This window comes from Cryptomeria japonica, chromosome 8, assembly GCF_030272615.1.
Source record: "Cryptomeria japonica chromosome 8, Sugi_1.0, whole genome shotgun sequence".
Taxonomy (NCBI): Eukaryota; Viridiplantae; Streptophyta; class Pinopsida; order Cupressales; family Cupressaceae; genus Cryptomeria; species Cryptomeria japonica.
In genome coordinates, this window is record NC_081412.1 from 233,035,098 (window position 1) to 233,051,748 (window position 16,651).

A 16,651-nucleotide genomic window follows, 5' to 3' on the forward strand; every position below is an offset into this window, starting at 1 on the left:
GATTTTGTCAAATTTAAATTGTTAGTCAATGGTCATCATCTATGCTTGTACCACAAGCCTCTTAGCAAGGACAAATTTCTACAACAGTTCTCCATGGCTGAAAAATGTCGAGATTCCTGCAGCAACTGGAGATGACTTTGTCATTACCTCTCTATCCTAAATCTTTGCTGCATGCTCATAATAAATACTTGCATATCCGGAGGAAGTACATTTCTGTGCAATAAATATTCCATTCCATATTCTCTCATTTCTTTCCACTATCTCCATCCATTTCCAGCTCATTTTCCATGCATGACGGCTCAATGTCTTCAGCTACAGTCATTATTGCGCAATGTCAGGTACACTTGTGTGTATTTATTTTTGTTACATGTATATAATTAAACCATATCAACTATCATTATGATATTTTGCATAGTGTCCTTTTTCAGTCCTCCTCCGCATGTGTGGACACCTATTAAACCTTAGGTTGGGGGGGGGAGTACGCTAATAATTACTCTTGCAAATAATTCTTATGTCATCCCAGATTGTGTTTTAATTTTTCAGTTTCTTTTTAGTTTGAGGTGATATTTTGTACTCTGTCCTTCTGTCTGCCTAGAGTTATTTTAGGATTGTAGCTGGGTTTTGACCAAGAAAGAGCACATTGAGTATATTTCAGTTGCAGAAATTGGACAAATTTGCACCATTAGAGAGTAAAAAGTGTTATGGTTGCAATGGGTGGTCCACTTGTTTGTCATGAGCCGATAGTTCATGAAGTCCTTCTTCAGGACCAATATTGTGAGCCAATATTCCGCAACAATGGCTGGCTGGATTATTTTTTGAAGCTGACTGAGTTTAATTAGGAAATTGTAAGGGAATTTACCTGCACACTTTCAAATGGAGAAACCCAGGTAAAAGGTTTGAGAGTTGTGATGACAGAGGAACAAACTGCTGAAGTAACTAGGTTGCCAATAGACAGAGAAAAGTACCTAGAATCTAAGGATGCATGTAGTGCAAGAGCAGAGTTTACACGATAGGGAGACCCACCCTTAGTAATAGATAGATAGGGAGCTAGGTGAGAATCTCTTCCCCCTGAATGGAGAGAAGCAACATTATATGTTTTGAAGTATTTAACTTGTGAAGGAAGGTCCTCATGTCTGCATTCCCATCATTTCAAGCTTCTGAGTCATCTACGCCACAGGAGAAGGATGAACGTTCCAAAAATATTGTACAACCTTCTTTTTATAAGCGCAACAGAAACCCAGAAAGGTAGGCCTCACTCTATTTCTCATCATTGCCTAATTAGGCTATTGGTTGAAAGATCTTTAAGAGATATCTCTCCAATGTCTTGGTATGAATTTGTTGAAACTAGAAGGTTTAGGGTAGAAAATGCTGGTTCAGAGGAACCACTTCCATCTCAAGAACAAGAAAATTTAGAAAATCTTGAAAAAACTGGTTTCCCTATTGAACCCTCATCCTCCAAAATATCATTAGAGCAAAATGTTCCTACAACAGAGGAACCCTTAGAAAAAAAAGCTACAACAGGGGTTCCTTCTCAAAGTCTAATAAAAACTAGGGCTGCCGTACAAAAGGAAAAAGGCAAAGAAAAATAGGTTGACAACAGAGGAACCCTTACAAGAAAAAGCTACAATAGGGGTTCCTTCTCAAAGTCTAATAAAAACTAGGGTTGTTGTACGAAAGGAAAAAGACAAAGAAAAATAGCTTGACATAGAAAAGAAGGAAGAGAAAAGTAAAAGTGATAATTTACCCTCTCTTGTGGCCAAGAAAAGGAAATTTATAAAAACAGTTTCTCCTATAACCACTGAAGTGGTTGAGGAGTTAGCTACAAAATGTAGTCCTGTAGCTGCTAAAGGGAAATCTCAGAGAAGTAGTCATAGGCACTGGAAAAATCTTAGAAATCAAGACCAATCAATGGAGCCAAATGTCACCATTCTGGTTGATTCTCCAGAACAAGAGCCACACAGTCCACCCCATAATGATGTTCCTCCTTCTCCACCAAGGGAAATCCAAAGGGAACAAGAAAAAGATGAAGAGGAAGAACTGTAGCTGCATGAAGAGGAAGAACTGCAGAACATTGAGCAGCCGCAAGGAGAAGTAGGTTTTGATAGGCTGGACAGTTTAGCATCCATTGTAGAATAGGTTATTGAAGCAGGGAAAACCTAGGGCACCTATTCATAGACCACCTACTTCCCTTACCAGTCATGCAGTGGCACTTTCCCTTTACCAAGAATGGGAATTGGAAAAGGTAGAAATGTAGATGATAATAGACTGATAAAAGAAGATTATTGAACAAAAAGACGAGGAAATTTCTCAGTTTAAAACTAAGGTGGAAATGGTAGCCACTATGGTACCACAACTAATGCAATACTGAGCACCTCCTCGTGTTTACTCTCTATATTTAAAAGAACAACAAATCTATTTCCAGATGATGAGAATTGTCAGGGATTTAAGTCCCTTATTGCAGACACCTGAGGAATTCTACAATGTTTATTAGACATCTCCTACAGCCATTAAGAATTTACTTTGTGATTTTTTTACATAACTATGCTACTCCTGATGATGTCGATTGGAACCCTATCCTCTACATTGGATATATACAATTGAGAGATCCCATATCATGGATGCAGAACAAAATAGAAAGAGGAGAGCAGTTTCAGGTACATAGAAAGGAAGAACTTGACCTTTCACTACCATTAAGGGCTGAATCAAGAGAGCCTAGATGACTTTATTTTGACTGGCAAAAGATTGTATATCAACCAGATTATGCAAAAGATATTCTACCCTTAAGAGAGGAGGTGTATAAATAATATGAACAAATGGGTACAAGGGAAGGACAAGTAGAAATAGGACATTTGGTCCAACATTGGAATAGCCTGCCAGATGAGTTGAGGCAATCTGAGCCACACTCCATACAAAACTACCATGCAACACTAAAGAGAGCACCCAAATATATGCACTTGGGAAGAACAAAGGGAAGACATTGGTTGCCTCTCAGTTTTCAGCCTCCAATCCTCCTATGGCTATTGATGGGATGCAGGGATAATGATCCACCATACAATGAAGCAACAAAATGTACCAAGTGGACGAGATTGGAGAAAATGAAAGGATTCTATTGGAGTTTGTCTATACGAGGTTCTGGGAAAGTTACTCCTGGCAATTTCAGAATCAATGCCAGAATTCAGAATTTTCCTGTTGCTGGAGGATCAATAAGAAGTTAGGTTAGGGGGAGATGATGAGCCTAAATAATGGCTCTATTTTGATAGATTTTTGTTATAATACTCCTGCCTAGGTCTTGTGATTAGATGATATCTGGATCAGGATACTATCCTAGTTGATACCTTTTAAGTGTTTTTGAAACTAATTTGACTTATACTTAAGGTTGTCATATAATGGTTTTTAAATGATTTATCTATGCAAATATCTGAAATCAATATTTAAGTATGGTTTAAATTATATCATGTTAGCATTAGTATATACACATGTTTGTTGTGCACGTTAACATCATGATGCATAGTCGATAAAGGAGAAGGAAAGACTAAGTGACAGTTTAAAGAAGCACCAAGTATGTAGCCACAATGTAGAACCAGTCAAAGAAAAGTAGTATTAAGGGATATCGAATCCACTTGACCGGTTCTTCAGCAAAATGATTTATGGGACATTTATAACTATTCTTAGTGGAGCTTAGATCCAGGAAGCAAGTCATGCTATATTTTCTCAGCTGCAGGACAAATGTTGTTCTGTTTTCTTGTGCTGACTTCTTCTTCTTTTGTTTAATGAAACCTGTTCACCTATTCCGTAGGAATGTGGTTGATTACTTAGGAATCTGTTATAAGTTTCCATATAAATAAAGTGGTCTCTCTCTCCTCTCAGAGATAGAAGAGAACAACAATAATATTTTTAATACTCAATCTTTTGGTATTTATGTATTTTCATAGTCAAAATGGAATAAAGAGATCAATGTGATTTTAAAAGCTTAACAATTGTAATCTTAAAGTTTTGGATATGCTCACTCAAGGGGGCCCACTTGGTGAGTAATCCTTCATGTTTTCCAGTTAGTTTCCATTTTTTAGTAATAGTTGTTTCAGAAATTGTCTGTTCCTGCAGCCACTAGAAACAATTCATGTATCTGTTCCTGTAGCCATAGCAACTGAGTAGTTCCTATTCGCTTGCCAGAACATTATCATTTAGTAGTAGTTGTTTAACTAATTTCCAATTGTGAATTTGGATTCATTATTATTTCATTGAGATTTTGCATGTTTACTTCAAAGAATTTCTTTTCTTACAGTAATATAGAATGATTGCAATTTCAACTTGGTGCATAGACAGTGCTGGCCCATTTTAAGTTTATGTCCCTAGTTGATAAGTAAATGAGCCTTTGCTATAGGAAAGCTAGCTATTCAAGGATATCTAATCTTTGAATTGTGTTTTATTACCTAGCTACCATTCCAGTTATGAGGAACAACACTGATGGTGAGTCCAGAGGATCACTAGCAGTGGCTGCAGGAGAACTGGAATTTTGAAATTCCTAAAATTGCTGCATAAATTCCTCCTTAGTGTTGGGCTTATGATAAAGACGAAGAAGGTGCCCATTGAATAGGAGTGTGAACTTGGTGTTATAAATAGTGGTCAATTTGAATGCACCATTAGAATACACTTGTTCAATTTCATATGGACCAAGCCACTTGGTTTGCAATTTGCCAAGATTATCCTTGTATCTAGAATCATATAATAAAGCCCAATCACTTGCATGAAATTATTTTGTCTTAATATATCTATCATGTCATTTGATATGGTGTTGTTGAACTAGAAGTGTATGTTGTAGAGCTGATTTCACCAACTCATCTAGTTGATTGAGTTTTAGAGCTCTTTCTTTTTGTGCTTCTAATAGATCCATTCCCAAGTCCAATGAAATACGTAGAGTTTTAGTTTCAAACTCTATAGGAATGATTCTTGTTTTTCTATTGTTACTACTTATCAAGTTGCCATTAGTTTTATGTTCAAAGTTATTCTATATACTCTAGTCGGTTATCTCTACCAAGATATTTAGTCAGTATGCATAGTCTAGTCGGTTATAGAAGAAAGTAGTCTTAGAGCGTAGTATACATAGAGCTGTCTACCTGATTATCATTACATATCTATCGAGCAGCAAAGATGACACACTGAGTGAAACGTGTTACCAGATTCATTGAACCTAAACATACATATGAAAACGTGTTACAAGATCGAGGCACATCTAACCGTTATCACATTGGAAATTGCACTTAAAGATTGTGTATGATGTTGAGGTCATCTAACCAATGAAATATCTTGCATGGTTATTCATTCGATAAATCATATTTATAAGATCGAAGCAATGAATGGATCACCATCATAAGAGATCTATTTATACAACATGAGTTAAGAGTTAAAGTGTGTGTGCAAGAGTGTAAGAAGACTGTTACAGAGGCACAGAGGTTACCAAGAAGGTTTTCAGAGAACAATCGAAGAATAGAGTAAATAGAAGGGTTTACCGAGCTACTATATGGGTTACCAAGGTACGATATAAGCAAGGTAAACTATTCTGAGCACATAGAATCTACTATAACATTTCAGATGTAAAGTTGCAAATATTTGTAATGATTTTAATGTAATATTTTGAATTTCTAAGAGAAACCTTTAATAGGGTAAAAGACTCTAATCAAGTCTATAAATTGTAAAGCCTCTAACCAGGTGCAACATTTAGATTAAGTGTTGTAAAATCCTTTAGCAAGGTAGATCTAACAGATCTTGATACCCCTAACAGGGTAAGCTATCAGAAATAGCTAAACATGTAGCTCTAACTGAGCACTCTTTATTATTGCAGTAGTGAGGTTGTGGGTGCCATCCCCACTGCAATTTTTCTCTCTAACCAAGAGTTTATGTGTAACCAAAATATATGTGTTATGGAGTGAATCATGTATGATTGTTATCTATTTTTTTTAGCTTTATATTATGTTACTGCACTATTCAATTTATGCATAACAGTAAAGTTATTATTAAAGAAAGGTTTTGGAGTATTGATTCACCCCTCCCCTCTTAGTACATTAGCTTTCCATATTGGGCCTAACAATTGGTATTAGAGCTTCAATCTTGGAAAAGGGTTTAACTACCTAAAGAGAAAGATCTTATCAATGGAAGGCTATAAATAATCTCAGAGGATTGTATATCTGCAAGAAGAACTGGATCATGCTAATCAAGTGATTGCAGACATGCAAAGGCAAATGTAAAAATCTCTGAAAGTTAGAAGAAGATTATCTGATGATTTGCAGGACTCTTAAGAGTTACTAGAACAAATTGAGACATCATCTGAGAATAGTATATATGAAGAGACTTAAGAAATGATTGGAGTATTGAAAGAAAAGAACAAAGCACTGGCTGATCAACTAAAAGCAATGAAAAGAGAACATGAACATTTCAGCACACAGATGACTGAAAATCTTGATGCATTGAGGACATTCGAGGATAAAGTAAGAGATCTAGAAAGAGAGAAACAACAACTTGAAGTCTTAATATCTGATAAGAATGATGAAATCACAAGGTTGACTGGAATTCAACAAAATCTGTCAGATCAACTAGGTTATGCACATCATGAAGCAATTCTGAAAAATGATGAGAATTGAGCATTGAAACTTGAAGTATCAAGGTTGACCGATGAACATGAATCAGAGAAGAAATCCAAAGAAACACTCAAGAAGAGTTATGAAGTATCAAAGATATTGGATGAGCAACTGAATACAAGAAGACCCAACAAGGATGCAAGACTCGGTTACAAAGGAAAGACTCTACCGAGAAGGGAATTCATACTACCGAGAGAGGAGAATCATCAAAGCAAGCTGGAAACAAGAATAACATCAAAAGAAAGAAGCCTATTTGCAAATACTATGGAAATCAAGGCCACACTGCCAACATGTGTCAAATCAGAAAAGGTAAGCAGCCGAATGTCACTAAGTCCAATGGTTATTGTTACAATTGCAATAAATATGGTCACACATCTAATCAATGTAGGACAAAGTCTGTGAACAATTATCAGAAGGCAAAATTCAAAGGGTTTTGTAAAAACTGCAATAGATATGGACATAGTACCGAGAAGTGTTGGTTTAAGCAAGAGAACTATATGTGGTATGCACACCAAGCAAATACTAGAGGTTACCGAACTCACACAGATCCTTACCAACATTATTCTGTAGTACCATGGGATTACAATACAAGGATATGGTGTGAATGTTGTGGAAGATATGGACATATAAGTGCCAACTGCTTTATAAGGTTTGGAATGAACAACCGAAGATCATGGAGAAATCCTGGTATGGCATGTTTTCATTGTCACAAAGTTGGACATTTAGCTGGAGATTGCAGAGATCAACCTAGAAAAGACACTGAGGAAATAAAATAAAAATTAAAGATGATTGGGAAAAAGAAGGAAATTGTGTCAAATGAAGTAAGAACCTTACCTACCGAGTCAGGTGCACCTATTCCAAATTAATCGGTAAAGGTATGAAGGGACTACTTTTTCTCAAGGTTACATCTTAGCAATTCCTATTTGATCATGCACTTAATTCAAATCTACATAATTAAGATGTAATAGTAAAGTTTGAAATTCTATCAAAGTCTTTTAAATCACTATACAGGAAAACTGTCAAGTCGGTGAATAAAGGAAACCTGTCTAGTCGGTGAATGAAGGAAGTTTGGTTAGTCGGTTAAAGAAGAAAAAGGAAGAAAATTAAGTGAAATTGAGTGCATTTAATGTTTTTGACCTAACCTACACGGAGCCTGATAAGGCATATTGTGTACTTAAAAGCATTTTCACAGTCATTTTCAACTTACCAAGTTTTTGAGAGAGTAGAGCAAAGCGAATCTAAGGCGATCAAACCTCCTACAAAGCAAATTCAAGGTATTTACATCAATCTCAATGCATTGTTAAGCTGGTTTACCGATCTTATCTAGTTGCCATTATTTGCTAAGTATAAAGCGCCATTCATTTGAAAATCTTGAAACCCTAAGGATCCTTTGTTAGCTTTTATCTGAAATCTATAATGGTGCCCACGATCCAAGATCCCATAGTTGTCAAGAATGTAGAGAAGCCCTCACTAAAATACTCTTTGACTCCCAAAGTTGCATCTAAACTAGATGACAAAACTACTTTTTCACTCATCCTGGATAGAGTGATGTTAGTCGAGGATGTGAGATTCTTCACCAAATGTCATGTTGAAGAACTCGGTCATGTTGAAATTAAAGACACCTATGATGAGCTGTGCACTGATGGTAAATTGAACAACAAGTATGAACACATCAAGATCAAGGGATTAACTGAAGCCTTAACCTATCCCTGTGTGTTCAAACCCCAGTGGGTGAAGTTTATTCTAAGCAGAGTTCACGATGATTTCATGTGGCTAGAAGAGCAACCATTTAAGATTACCAAGGAGATCATTCATCTGATTATCGGTTACCCCATTTATGATCATGCCTGAGCCCAAAAGATGATATCACAGAAGGAATTGATCAGTTTAACCAGAGTGGAATTAGATTGCAAAGGATTGAAACTGAATAATGTCACTGATGAAGAACTAAAATTTGCCATAAGAGTAATGGGTTACTGTTTCTTCCAATCAGCAAGGGAAAACAGTGTACCCTGTGCAGCAGTAGACTTGGCCTACAAAATTGTGAAAAAGGGAATGAAAATTGATCTATGTGAAGTGTTGTTGAAGAACCTATTTAAGAATCTGAACACCATCAAGAAGTCGAAGAAAAACAACTCGGCTAATACATTAAAGTTTGGATCATTACTGGTATGCATGTTTTTCTATTTTGAAAAATTCTTTCCATCAGTCAGTAAAGTTGTTTGGGAACTACACCGACCAATCACACATCAGATAAATGACTTCATGAAGAAGTTAGGTGATAATTTCAATGATATTATGGATGACTACTTCAGTAAATTTCAAGAGAAAATGCATAACAGGTACTGGATTCCACCCCAACTAGTAGAGAAATACAAAAATGATATATGTTTTGAAGTTGACACCGATTACGGTTATGTGAATGCTGTGGAACCAAGAACTCAATCTTTGTCACCTATGGGTTATGAGATTGATTTTGACATCACACAACAAAAAAATGATGCATTTCTCACATTACCGAGGCATGCTACTGAGCTAAGGTATGGAACCTATGAGGAAGTAAAGGAAAAGGTAAAGATGAGCATTGTAGTACCCAATGCTACAAGAAAGGCAACAAAAATGATAAAGGCATTGTCAGAGAAATTCAGAGAAGACTCTTCCTCTACACCTGTGAAAGGCACCATTGCCATTACCGAAGAGGAATCTGAATCCCAAGAGGCAGAAATAACACTAAGCACTGAATTGGCTAAGGGAAAAGTGTTGAAGAGAAAGAAACATGACACATCAAAGGCCTCACCAACTCCACCTTCAAAGTGACTTAACACAAGAGCATCTGCAGCCTCACTGAGTAAGAAAACAAAAAGTGTTACTGCTCCCAAGGTAACAAAGACCTACAAGAAATCTACTCGGAGACTCATTTTGGCAAAAGAGTCTAGTGATACCGAATCAGAGGATGCAAGCAAATTTCAGATTGTCAAAAGCAAAAAGGTAAATGTACATAGTGTTGAAAACTTTTGTGCTAATCTGAAAGAATATGGAGGATTTGGTTCATTCAGATATGTAAAGTATGAAACCAGAAATAATGATGAGAAGAGACAAATTGAAGAAGTTGTCATTTGCATACTTCTAAAATTCCGATTATCTCCATTAGAACTAGCAAAGTCAGTTCCAAATGAACTTTACTTGCATATTGATAATAGGTGGAAGTATGCAATGGACTCAGAGAAAAAAATCAGAGAGAGAAGTTTGGTTCATCTATTTCCTGACATGTCAGTAGCTGAAATAAAAGAACATCTGACAACCTACAACTCAAAGTTTCTTGTCAAATAGAGAGCCTTAAAACTGATGAATGGGTTGTACATTGAAGCTGAAAATGAGACAAAAGCAAAGTGGTAGGAAATCTTTAAAATCAAGGATGCCAGTGACCAAGCTGAAGTTGAAATCGTTGATGTCACCGAGCAAGATCTTGATGTTACCGAGAAAGACCCTGCTGACACCATTCAAATAGATGAAGATGTCATGGATACAGAGGCACCAGAATAGGAAATGATAGAAGGCAATGCATATGCAAAACTTATATGTAGTGAATCAGTCTTGGAACAAGTTCAGCCTTATCCATCGATCAAGCAACCTGTCTCAACCAAAACCCCTCATGACACAGAGCAAGGCACCAAAGGTTGCAAGTCTACAGTAGGAGAAGGTACTACTCAAGAATAGACATCTCAAGCACCTTCTAGCACTACAAATGTTGAAATTGAGACACTGAGACACCGAAGGACTCTAAAGAGGCTAAAGTAACCGATCAAAGTGTTGCCTCTACCGAGCAACCTACCGAGGGTCATCAAGCCTCACAAGCCATTGTCTTAGTTTCATCGGTGAAAGGTAAAGAATAGAAGATGAAAAAGAATAGTTTTAAAGTTGATTTGTCAAAACCAATAGTGTTTCCCAATGTAGACATATCAAAATTGAAGGGGCAAGCACTCATTGATTTCAATGAACTATGCAAAGCAAAGGCCGAACAAGAGAAGCAAATGGCAATTCAAAAGAAAAATAAGGTACTTCAGAAGGCTCTTAATAGATATGCTACCTGAAGCTACAGTATCAATAGATGCAGCCATCCACATTCAACTGGATGAACTCCTAACAAAAATAGAGACATCTAGAGTAGATGCATCAGAGTATTTGAGAAAACTAAAAGATAAAGAGCTCACTACAAAAATGATAGAAGAGGTACAGAAAGCTATAGCTATTGGCAAAGTTTAAAATGTCAAATTTATTGCTAAGTTGACTCCTCAACTCAAGCACATTCTTTATTTATTTCAGAAAATCTGCACGTTTTCTTTATTCATTAAAGACATTAAAAATAAAACCGAGGCAATTGAGAAAGAGATCACCGATCTCTCAAATAAGTTGACCACAGAACCAAATTCAATTCAGAATTTTTATACAAAGGTCCAACAGCTCATGGCTCAATAATTGGACCTAAGAAATGAAGAACACAAGATCGATGGACATAATGACACTTCAGACATTATTTCTTCCTCATCTTTCATCCATCCAAGAACAGATCAATCGAGCCACATCCTTATCTACTACACAAGAGGGAAGCACTCTAGATGGCTTAATATCATTATTGGTTGATATTCAAGCACAAAATTCGTTAATGGACAGTGTAAAGAATACACTCTCTGTTGCTCTCATCGAAGCCCAGACCAAGTACAAATCCATTTTTGACCAGTTACCACTCCTGAATGGTAATTAAGTTTTGATGTTTGTCAAAAAGGGGGAGTGATATAGTACTAGAGGAGTGATACAGTATTGATACAGTATTGAGGGAGTGATATAGTATTCAGAGTATAGTATACAGGGGGAGTATACCGAGTAGAGCAACCAAGCAGAGTATCCAAGAGCAGCGATCCAAGCGGTGTGCAAAATAATAAGCAAAGCACACAAAACTGATCGTCGAGCATGCAAACTCAAAGTTTGGTACAATATATTGATAAGGGGAGTATATCTGGATATATTATTTCATTGACTATTGTATATATTGTTAGTTTAGTCAAATTTTGCAAGTATATAGATTTTGAGTTATAACTTTGAAAGTAGTTTTTGTCAAACATCTCAACTAATGTCAAAAGGGGAGATTGTTACTACTTATCAAGTTGCCATTAGTTTTATGTTCAAAGTTATTCTATATACTCTAGTCCGTTATCTCTACCGAGATACTTAGTCGGTATGTACAGTCTAGTTGGTTATAGAAGAAAGTAGTCTCAGAGTGCAATATACACCGAGCTGTCTACCGAGTATCATTACATATCTATCGAGCAGCAAAGATGACACACCGAGTGAAATGTGTTACCAGATTCATTGAACCTAGACATACATATGAAAATGTGTTACAAGATTGAGGCACATCTAACCGTTATCACATTGGTAATTGCACTTAAAGATTGTGTATGATGTTGAGGTCATCTAACCAATGAAATATCTTACATGGTTATTCATTCGATAAATCATATTTGTAAGATCGAAGCAATGAATGGATCACCGTCATAAGAGATTTATTTATACAGCATGAGTTAAGAATTAAAGTGTGTGTGCATGAGTGTAAGAAGACTATTATAGAGGCACAAAGGTCACCAAGAAGGTTTTCAGAGAACAGTCGAAGAACAGAGTAAACATAAGGGTTTACCGAGTTACTATATGGGTTATCGAGGTATGTTATAAGCAAGGTAATCTATTCTGAGCACATAGAATCTGCTATAACATTTCAGATGTAAAGTTGTAGATATTTGTAATGATTTTAATGTAATATTTTGAAGTTGTAAGAGAAACCTTTAACAGGGTAAAAGACTCTAATCAACTCTATAAATTGTAAAGCCTCTAACCAGGTGCAACATTTAGATTAAGTGTTGTAAAATCCTTTAGCAAGGTAGATCTAACAGATCTTGATACTCCTAATAGGGTAAGCTATCAGAAATAGCTAAACATGTAGCTCTAACCAAGCATTCTTTATTATTGTAGTAATGAAGTTGTGGGTGCCATCCCCACCGCAGTTTTTCTCTCTAACCAAGAGTTTCTGCATAACCAAAATATATGTGTTATGGAGTGAATCATGTATGATTGTTATCTATTTGTTTTAGCTTTATATTATGTTACTATACTATTCGGTTTATGCATAACAGTAAAATTATTATTAAAGAAAGGTTTTAGAGTATTGATTCACCCCTCCCCTCTCAGTACATTAGCTTTTCATATTGGGCCTAACATCTATACACCTGTTTAAAAGGTGTAAACCCTATAGTTTTTTTCCAGGAGATTTTGTAAGTCCATACTAGTTTTGGTAGGTGATTTTCACAATCTTTCTTATGTTGGGCCACAATCTTTTTCAAGATGGATTTAATTTCTCTGTTGATCACCTCAGCTTGACCATTGGCTTGTGGGTGATAGGGATTAGAATTTTTATGTCTAATGTTATATTCTTCCACCATTGCAGCTATCAAATTAGATCTAAACTGAGCACCTTGATCTATAACAATTTCTCTAGGAACACCATACCTGGTAAAGATGTCCTCATATAAAAACTATGTAACTTTGTTGTCTTTGGCATGCTTCCTAGCTTTGATCTCTACCCATTTAGTTTGGTAGTTAGTACATACCAATATATAGGATTTTCCACTGGATGGTGGATCAATTGGGCCTATGAAATCCATTCCCCATTTATCAAAAGGTGTGACAACAACGTGTGGGTGCAAAGGCATTTCATCTGACCTAGCTAGGTGGCCCATTTGCTAACATCTATCATATTTCCTTGTATATTTGACTGCATCCTTGTGGAGGGTAGGCCAGTAAACCTATATTGAGTACCTTCATTGTTGTTCTTTTGGCTACAAAATGGCCTCCATAGGGTTCATCATGACATGCATGAAGAATGTCAAATATCTCATCCTCTCGAATACACCTCCTTATGACATTATTTGGTCCTGTATAAAATAAACATCCATTTACCCATACATATGGAAAACTCTTTTCAAATTAGGATCCTTCTATTCTTTGGAGAGAAATATAAGGGCACTTTTCCAACAACTAAATAATTGGCTATATCAACATACCAGGGTGTATGAATAGTAATAGAAAATAGATGTTCATCTAGAAAGGAATCATCAATGATAGGCTCTTGAGGCTGATGTGTAATTCTGGACAAGAAATCAACTACTATATTTTATTTACCTAGCTTATCTATGATAGTGATATCAAACTCTTGCATTAGAAGTAGCCATCTAGCAAGTCTCCCTGAAACAACTGGTTTATTCATGAGATATCTGATTGTTGTGTGGTCAGTATAGATATATACTTGGTATCCTGTTATGTAATGTTTGAATTTATCAAAGGAATATATTACTACTAACATTTATTTTTCTATTACAGTATAGTTCAATTTAGCTCCTTGCAAATTTTTGCTTATATAGTAGATTGCATTTTTGATGGCTTCATCTTTTTGTGTCAAGACCTCTCCAACTAAATGGTTAGAAGCATTGATATAAATATATAATGGAAGATTCCACTTAGGTCAATGAAGGATTGGTGCTTCAGTAAGGACAATTTTGAGATTTTGAAAGACTTTGCCACATGTTGGTGTCCACTGAAAATCCACATCCTTCAACAATAGACCATACAAGGGACTTGCTATAGTGCTGAAATTTTTAACAAATTTCCTATAGTAACCAGCATGCTCCAAAAAACTATGTACATCCTTTTGCTTGGTGGGAATTGAAAGAGTTTTAATTTTAGCTCAATCTTAGTAGGATCCACTTGAATGCTTTTAGCTGAGATGTAGTGACCTAAGACCACCCCTTCTTGCATCATGAGGAACCATTTCTCACTGTTCAATGAAAGATTATGATCTTGACACCTCCGCAACACTTTGGATAAGTTATCAAGTGCTTCTTGAAACTCATCTCCATAGGTGGTGAAATCATCCATGTAGATCTCCATGCAATTGTGAGAAATATCTACAAATATGCTTACGACTGCCCTTTGAAAGGTTGCTGGGGCATTACACAATCCAAATGGAAGAGCATAGTAGGCATAAGTTCCCTAGGGAAAAGTGAATGTAGTCCTCTGGTGATATCTGAATTTGATTAAAGCCACTAAAACCACTAGGGAATGAAAAATACTTCTTTCTTGCTAGAGAATCCAAAACTTGATCAATAAAAGGGAGTAGAAAATGATCCTTTTTTTCAGCTTTGTTGAATTCTCTATAATCCACACATACTCATCATTTTCCATTCTTCTTTGGAATAATTACCAAAAGTGAAACCCATTCACTATCTGAAATAGGGTAAATAAAACCCACACCCAATAATTTTTGTAATTCAGTCTTTACAATTTCCCTAAGAGCTAGGTTGACCCATCTTTATGGCTGTCTAATTGGCTTAGTGTTTTCCTGTATGCATATTTTATGAGTACATAATTTGGGATCCAAACCTACCATGTTAGTGTAGTCCTAAGAAAATGCAATAGTTTTATCCTTCAACAATTATTTCAGGGAATGCTCCTCTTGTGCAGAAAGATTACAATTCACAATGAGTTGCTTCCTAGGGGCCACTTTTATCTGTTTAGTAATTTATTTCATGGAGGCTTCATTCACTTTAGGTAATTTTATTTCATGGGGCAATAGAGTATGAATTAGTACAAGAGTAATTAAATTAGAACTAGGCAACAGTATTTGTGATGGACATACAAAATTGTTTGAAGTACCTTCTCATGTAGCATGCACTGCACATGTATTATTTAATACCCATGTCAATTTTTGATCTTCAACATACAATTGGAGGAGAGGAATTCTATCAAGCATCATTAGATTTACCACATACTTTCCATCTTGTTCAGGATCATCACCAAGATCAGGCCAAATGAATCTTTCTGCCTCTTTATGTGGTTGAGCCGATGGATAAAGTGTTAATTTCTTTGTACTATCCCCATTGGAAATAGTCATATTTCCTGATCTGCATCCCATATAAGCATCTACAGTGGCCAACCAAGGTCTTCCCAAAATTATTGGATACCCCCCTTAGGTAGCTTTAGGAGATAAAATCATGAAATCAACTGGATACTCCCAAGAATCAAGAGTTATTACAATGTCCTCCATCATACCATTTGGCTTAACAGTGGAATTATCTACTAGTTGAAGGACTATATGAGTAGGCCTTATATTTGTCAAATTTAGATGTTGCATGATATCCTTTGTCATAACATTAATAGCAGCTCCTAAATCAATGAGGGAATTCTGAACCATCACTCCATTTATCATTATTGCAACTACAGGGCAACCAGGGTTTGAATACTTAGGCATAATCACTTTCCCTCGCATAATATTAGCTAACTTCCCCATTAGATGAACTGTTGTAGGATCCTTCTTCTTCCTCCCAAGTTTATTTAAGCGTGCCTCTCTAATAGCTTTACTATATATGGGAACATATTTAATGGCTTGAAAGAGAGGTATTTTAACACAACCATGCTTAAGATGATCTAGGAAATCAAAGGTTAGCTCAGAGATGATCTTTGATTGAGCTAATATTTGAGGGAATGGAGGGTCTGGGTTCTTAGGATCTTCAGTTGGTAAGACATGATTATAATCTACCTATTCATCTTCTTCATTGGTAATTAGGTGATAACAGGAGTAACAGGTGGTGGTAAGGTTTTTCCCGATCGAAGATGTACATCACTAATGCTAACTGCATATGTAGGGCATTGATTGAATTTTGGTGAATACATTAGCTATTGTTGTTTTATTATTGGGATTAGTAGCAGGCTAAGCTGGTAATTGAGTAGGTCTTAGTGGGACATTAGTAGGTGTAGGTGGCATAATAAATGGCTAGCTAGTAGTTTGGTTAGGTTGGAGATATCCAGTTGGCTGATTAGGCTATTTCTATCCTTTCCATGGTTGTTATTGTGGCCAATTGGTTTGTTGTGGCTGCCAATTTCTTGGGGGTGGTTTCCATTGAGCTTGGGGTCTA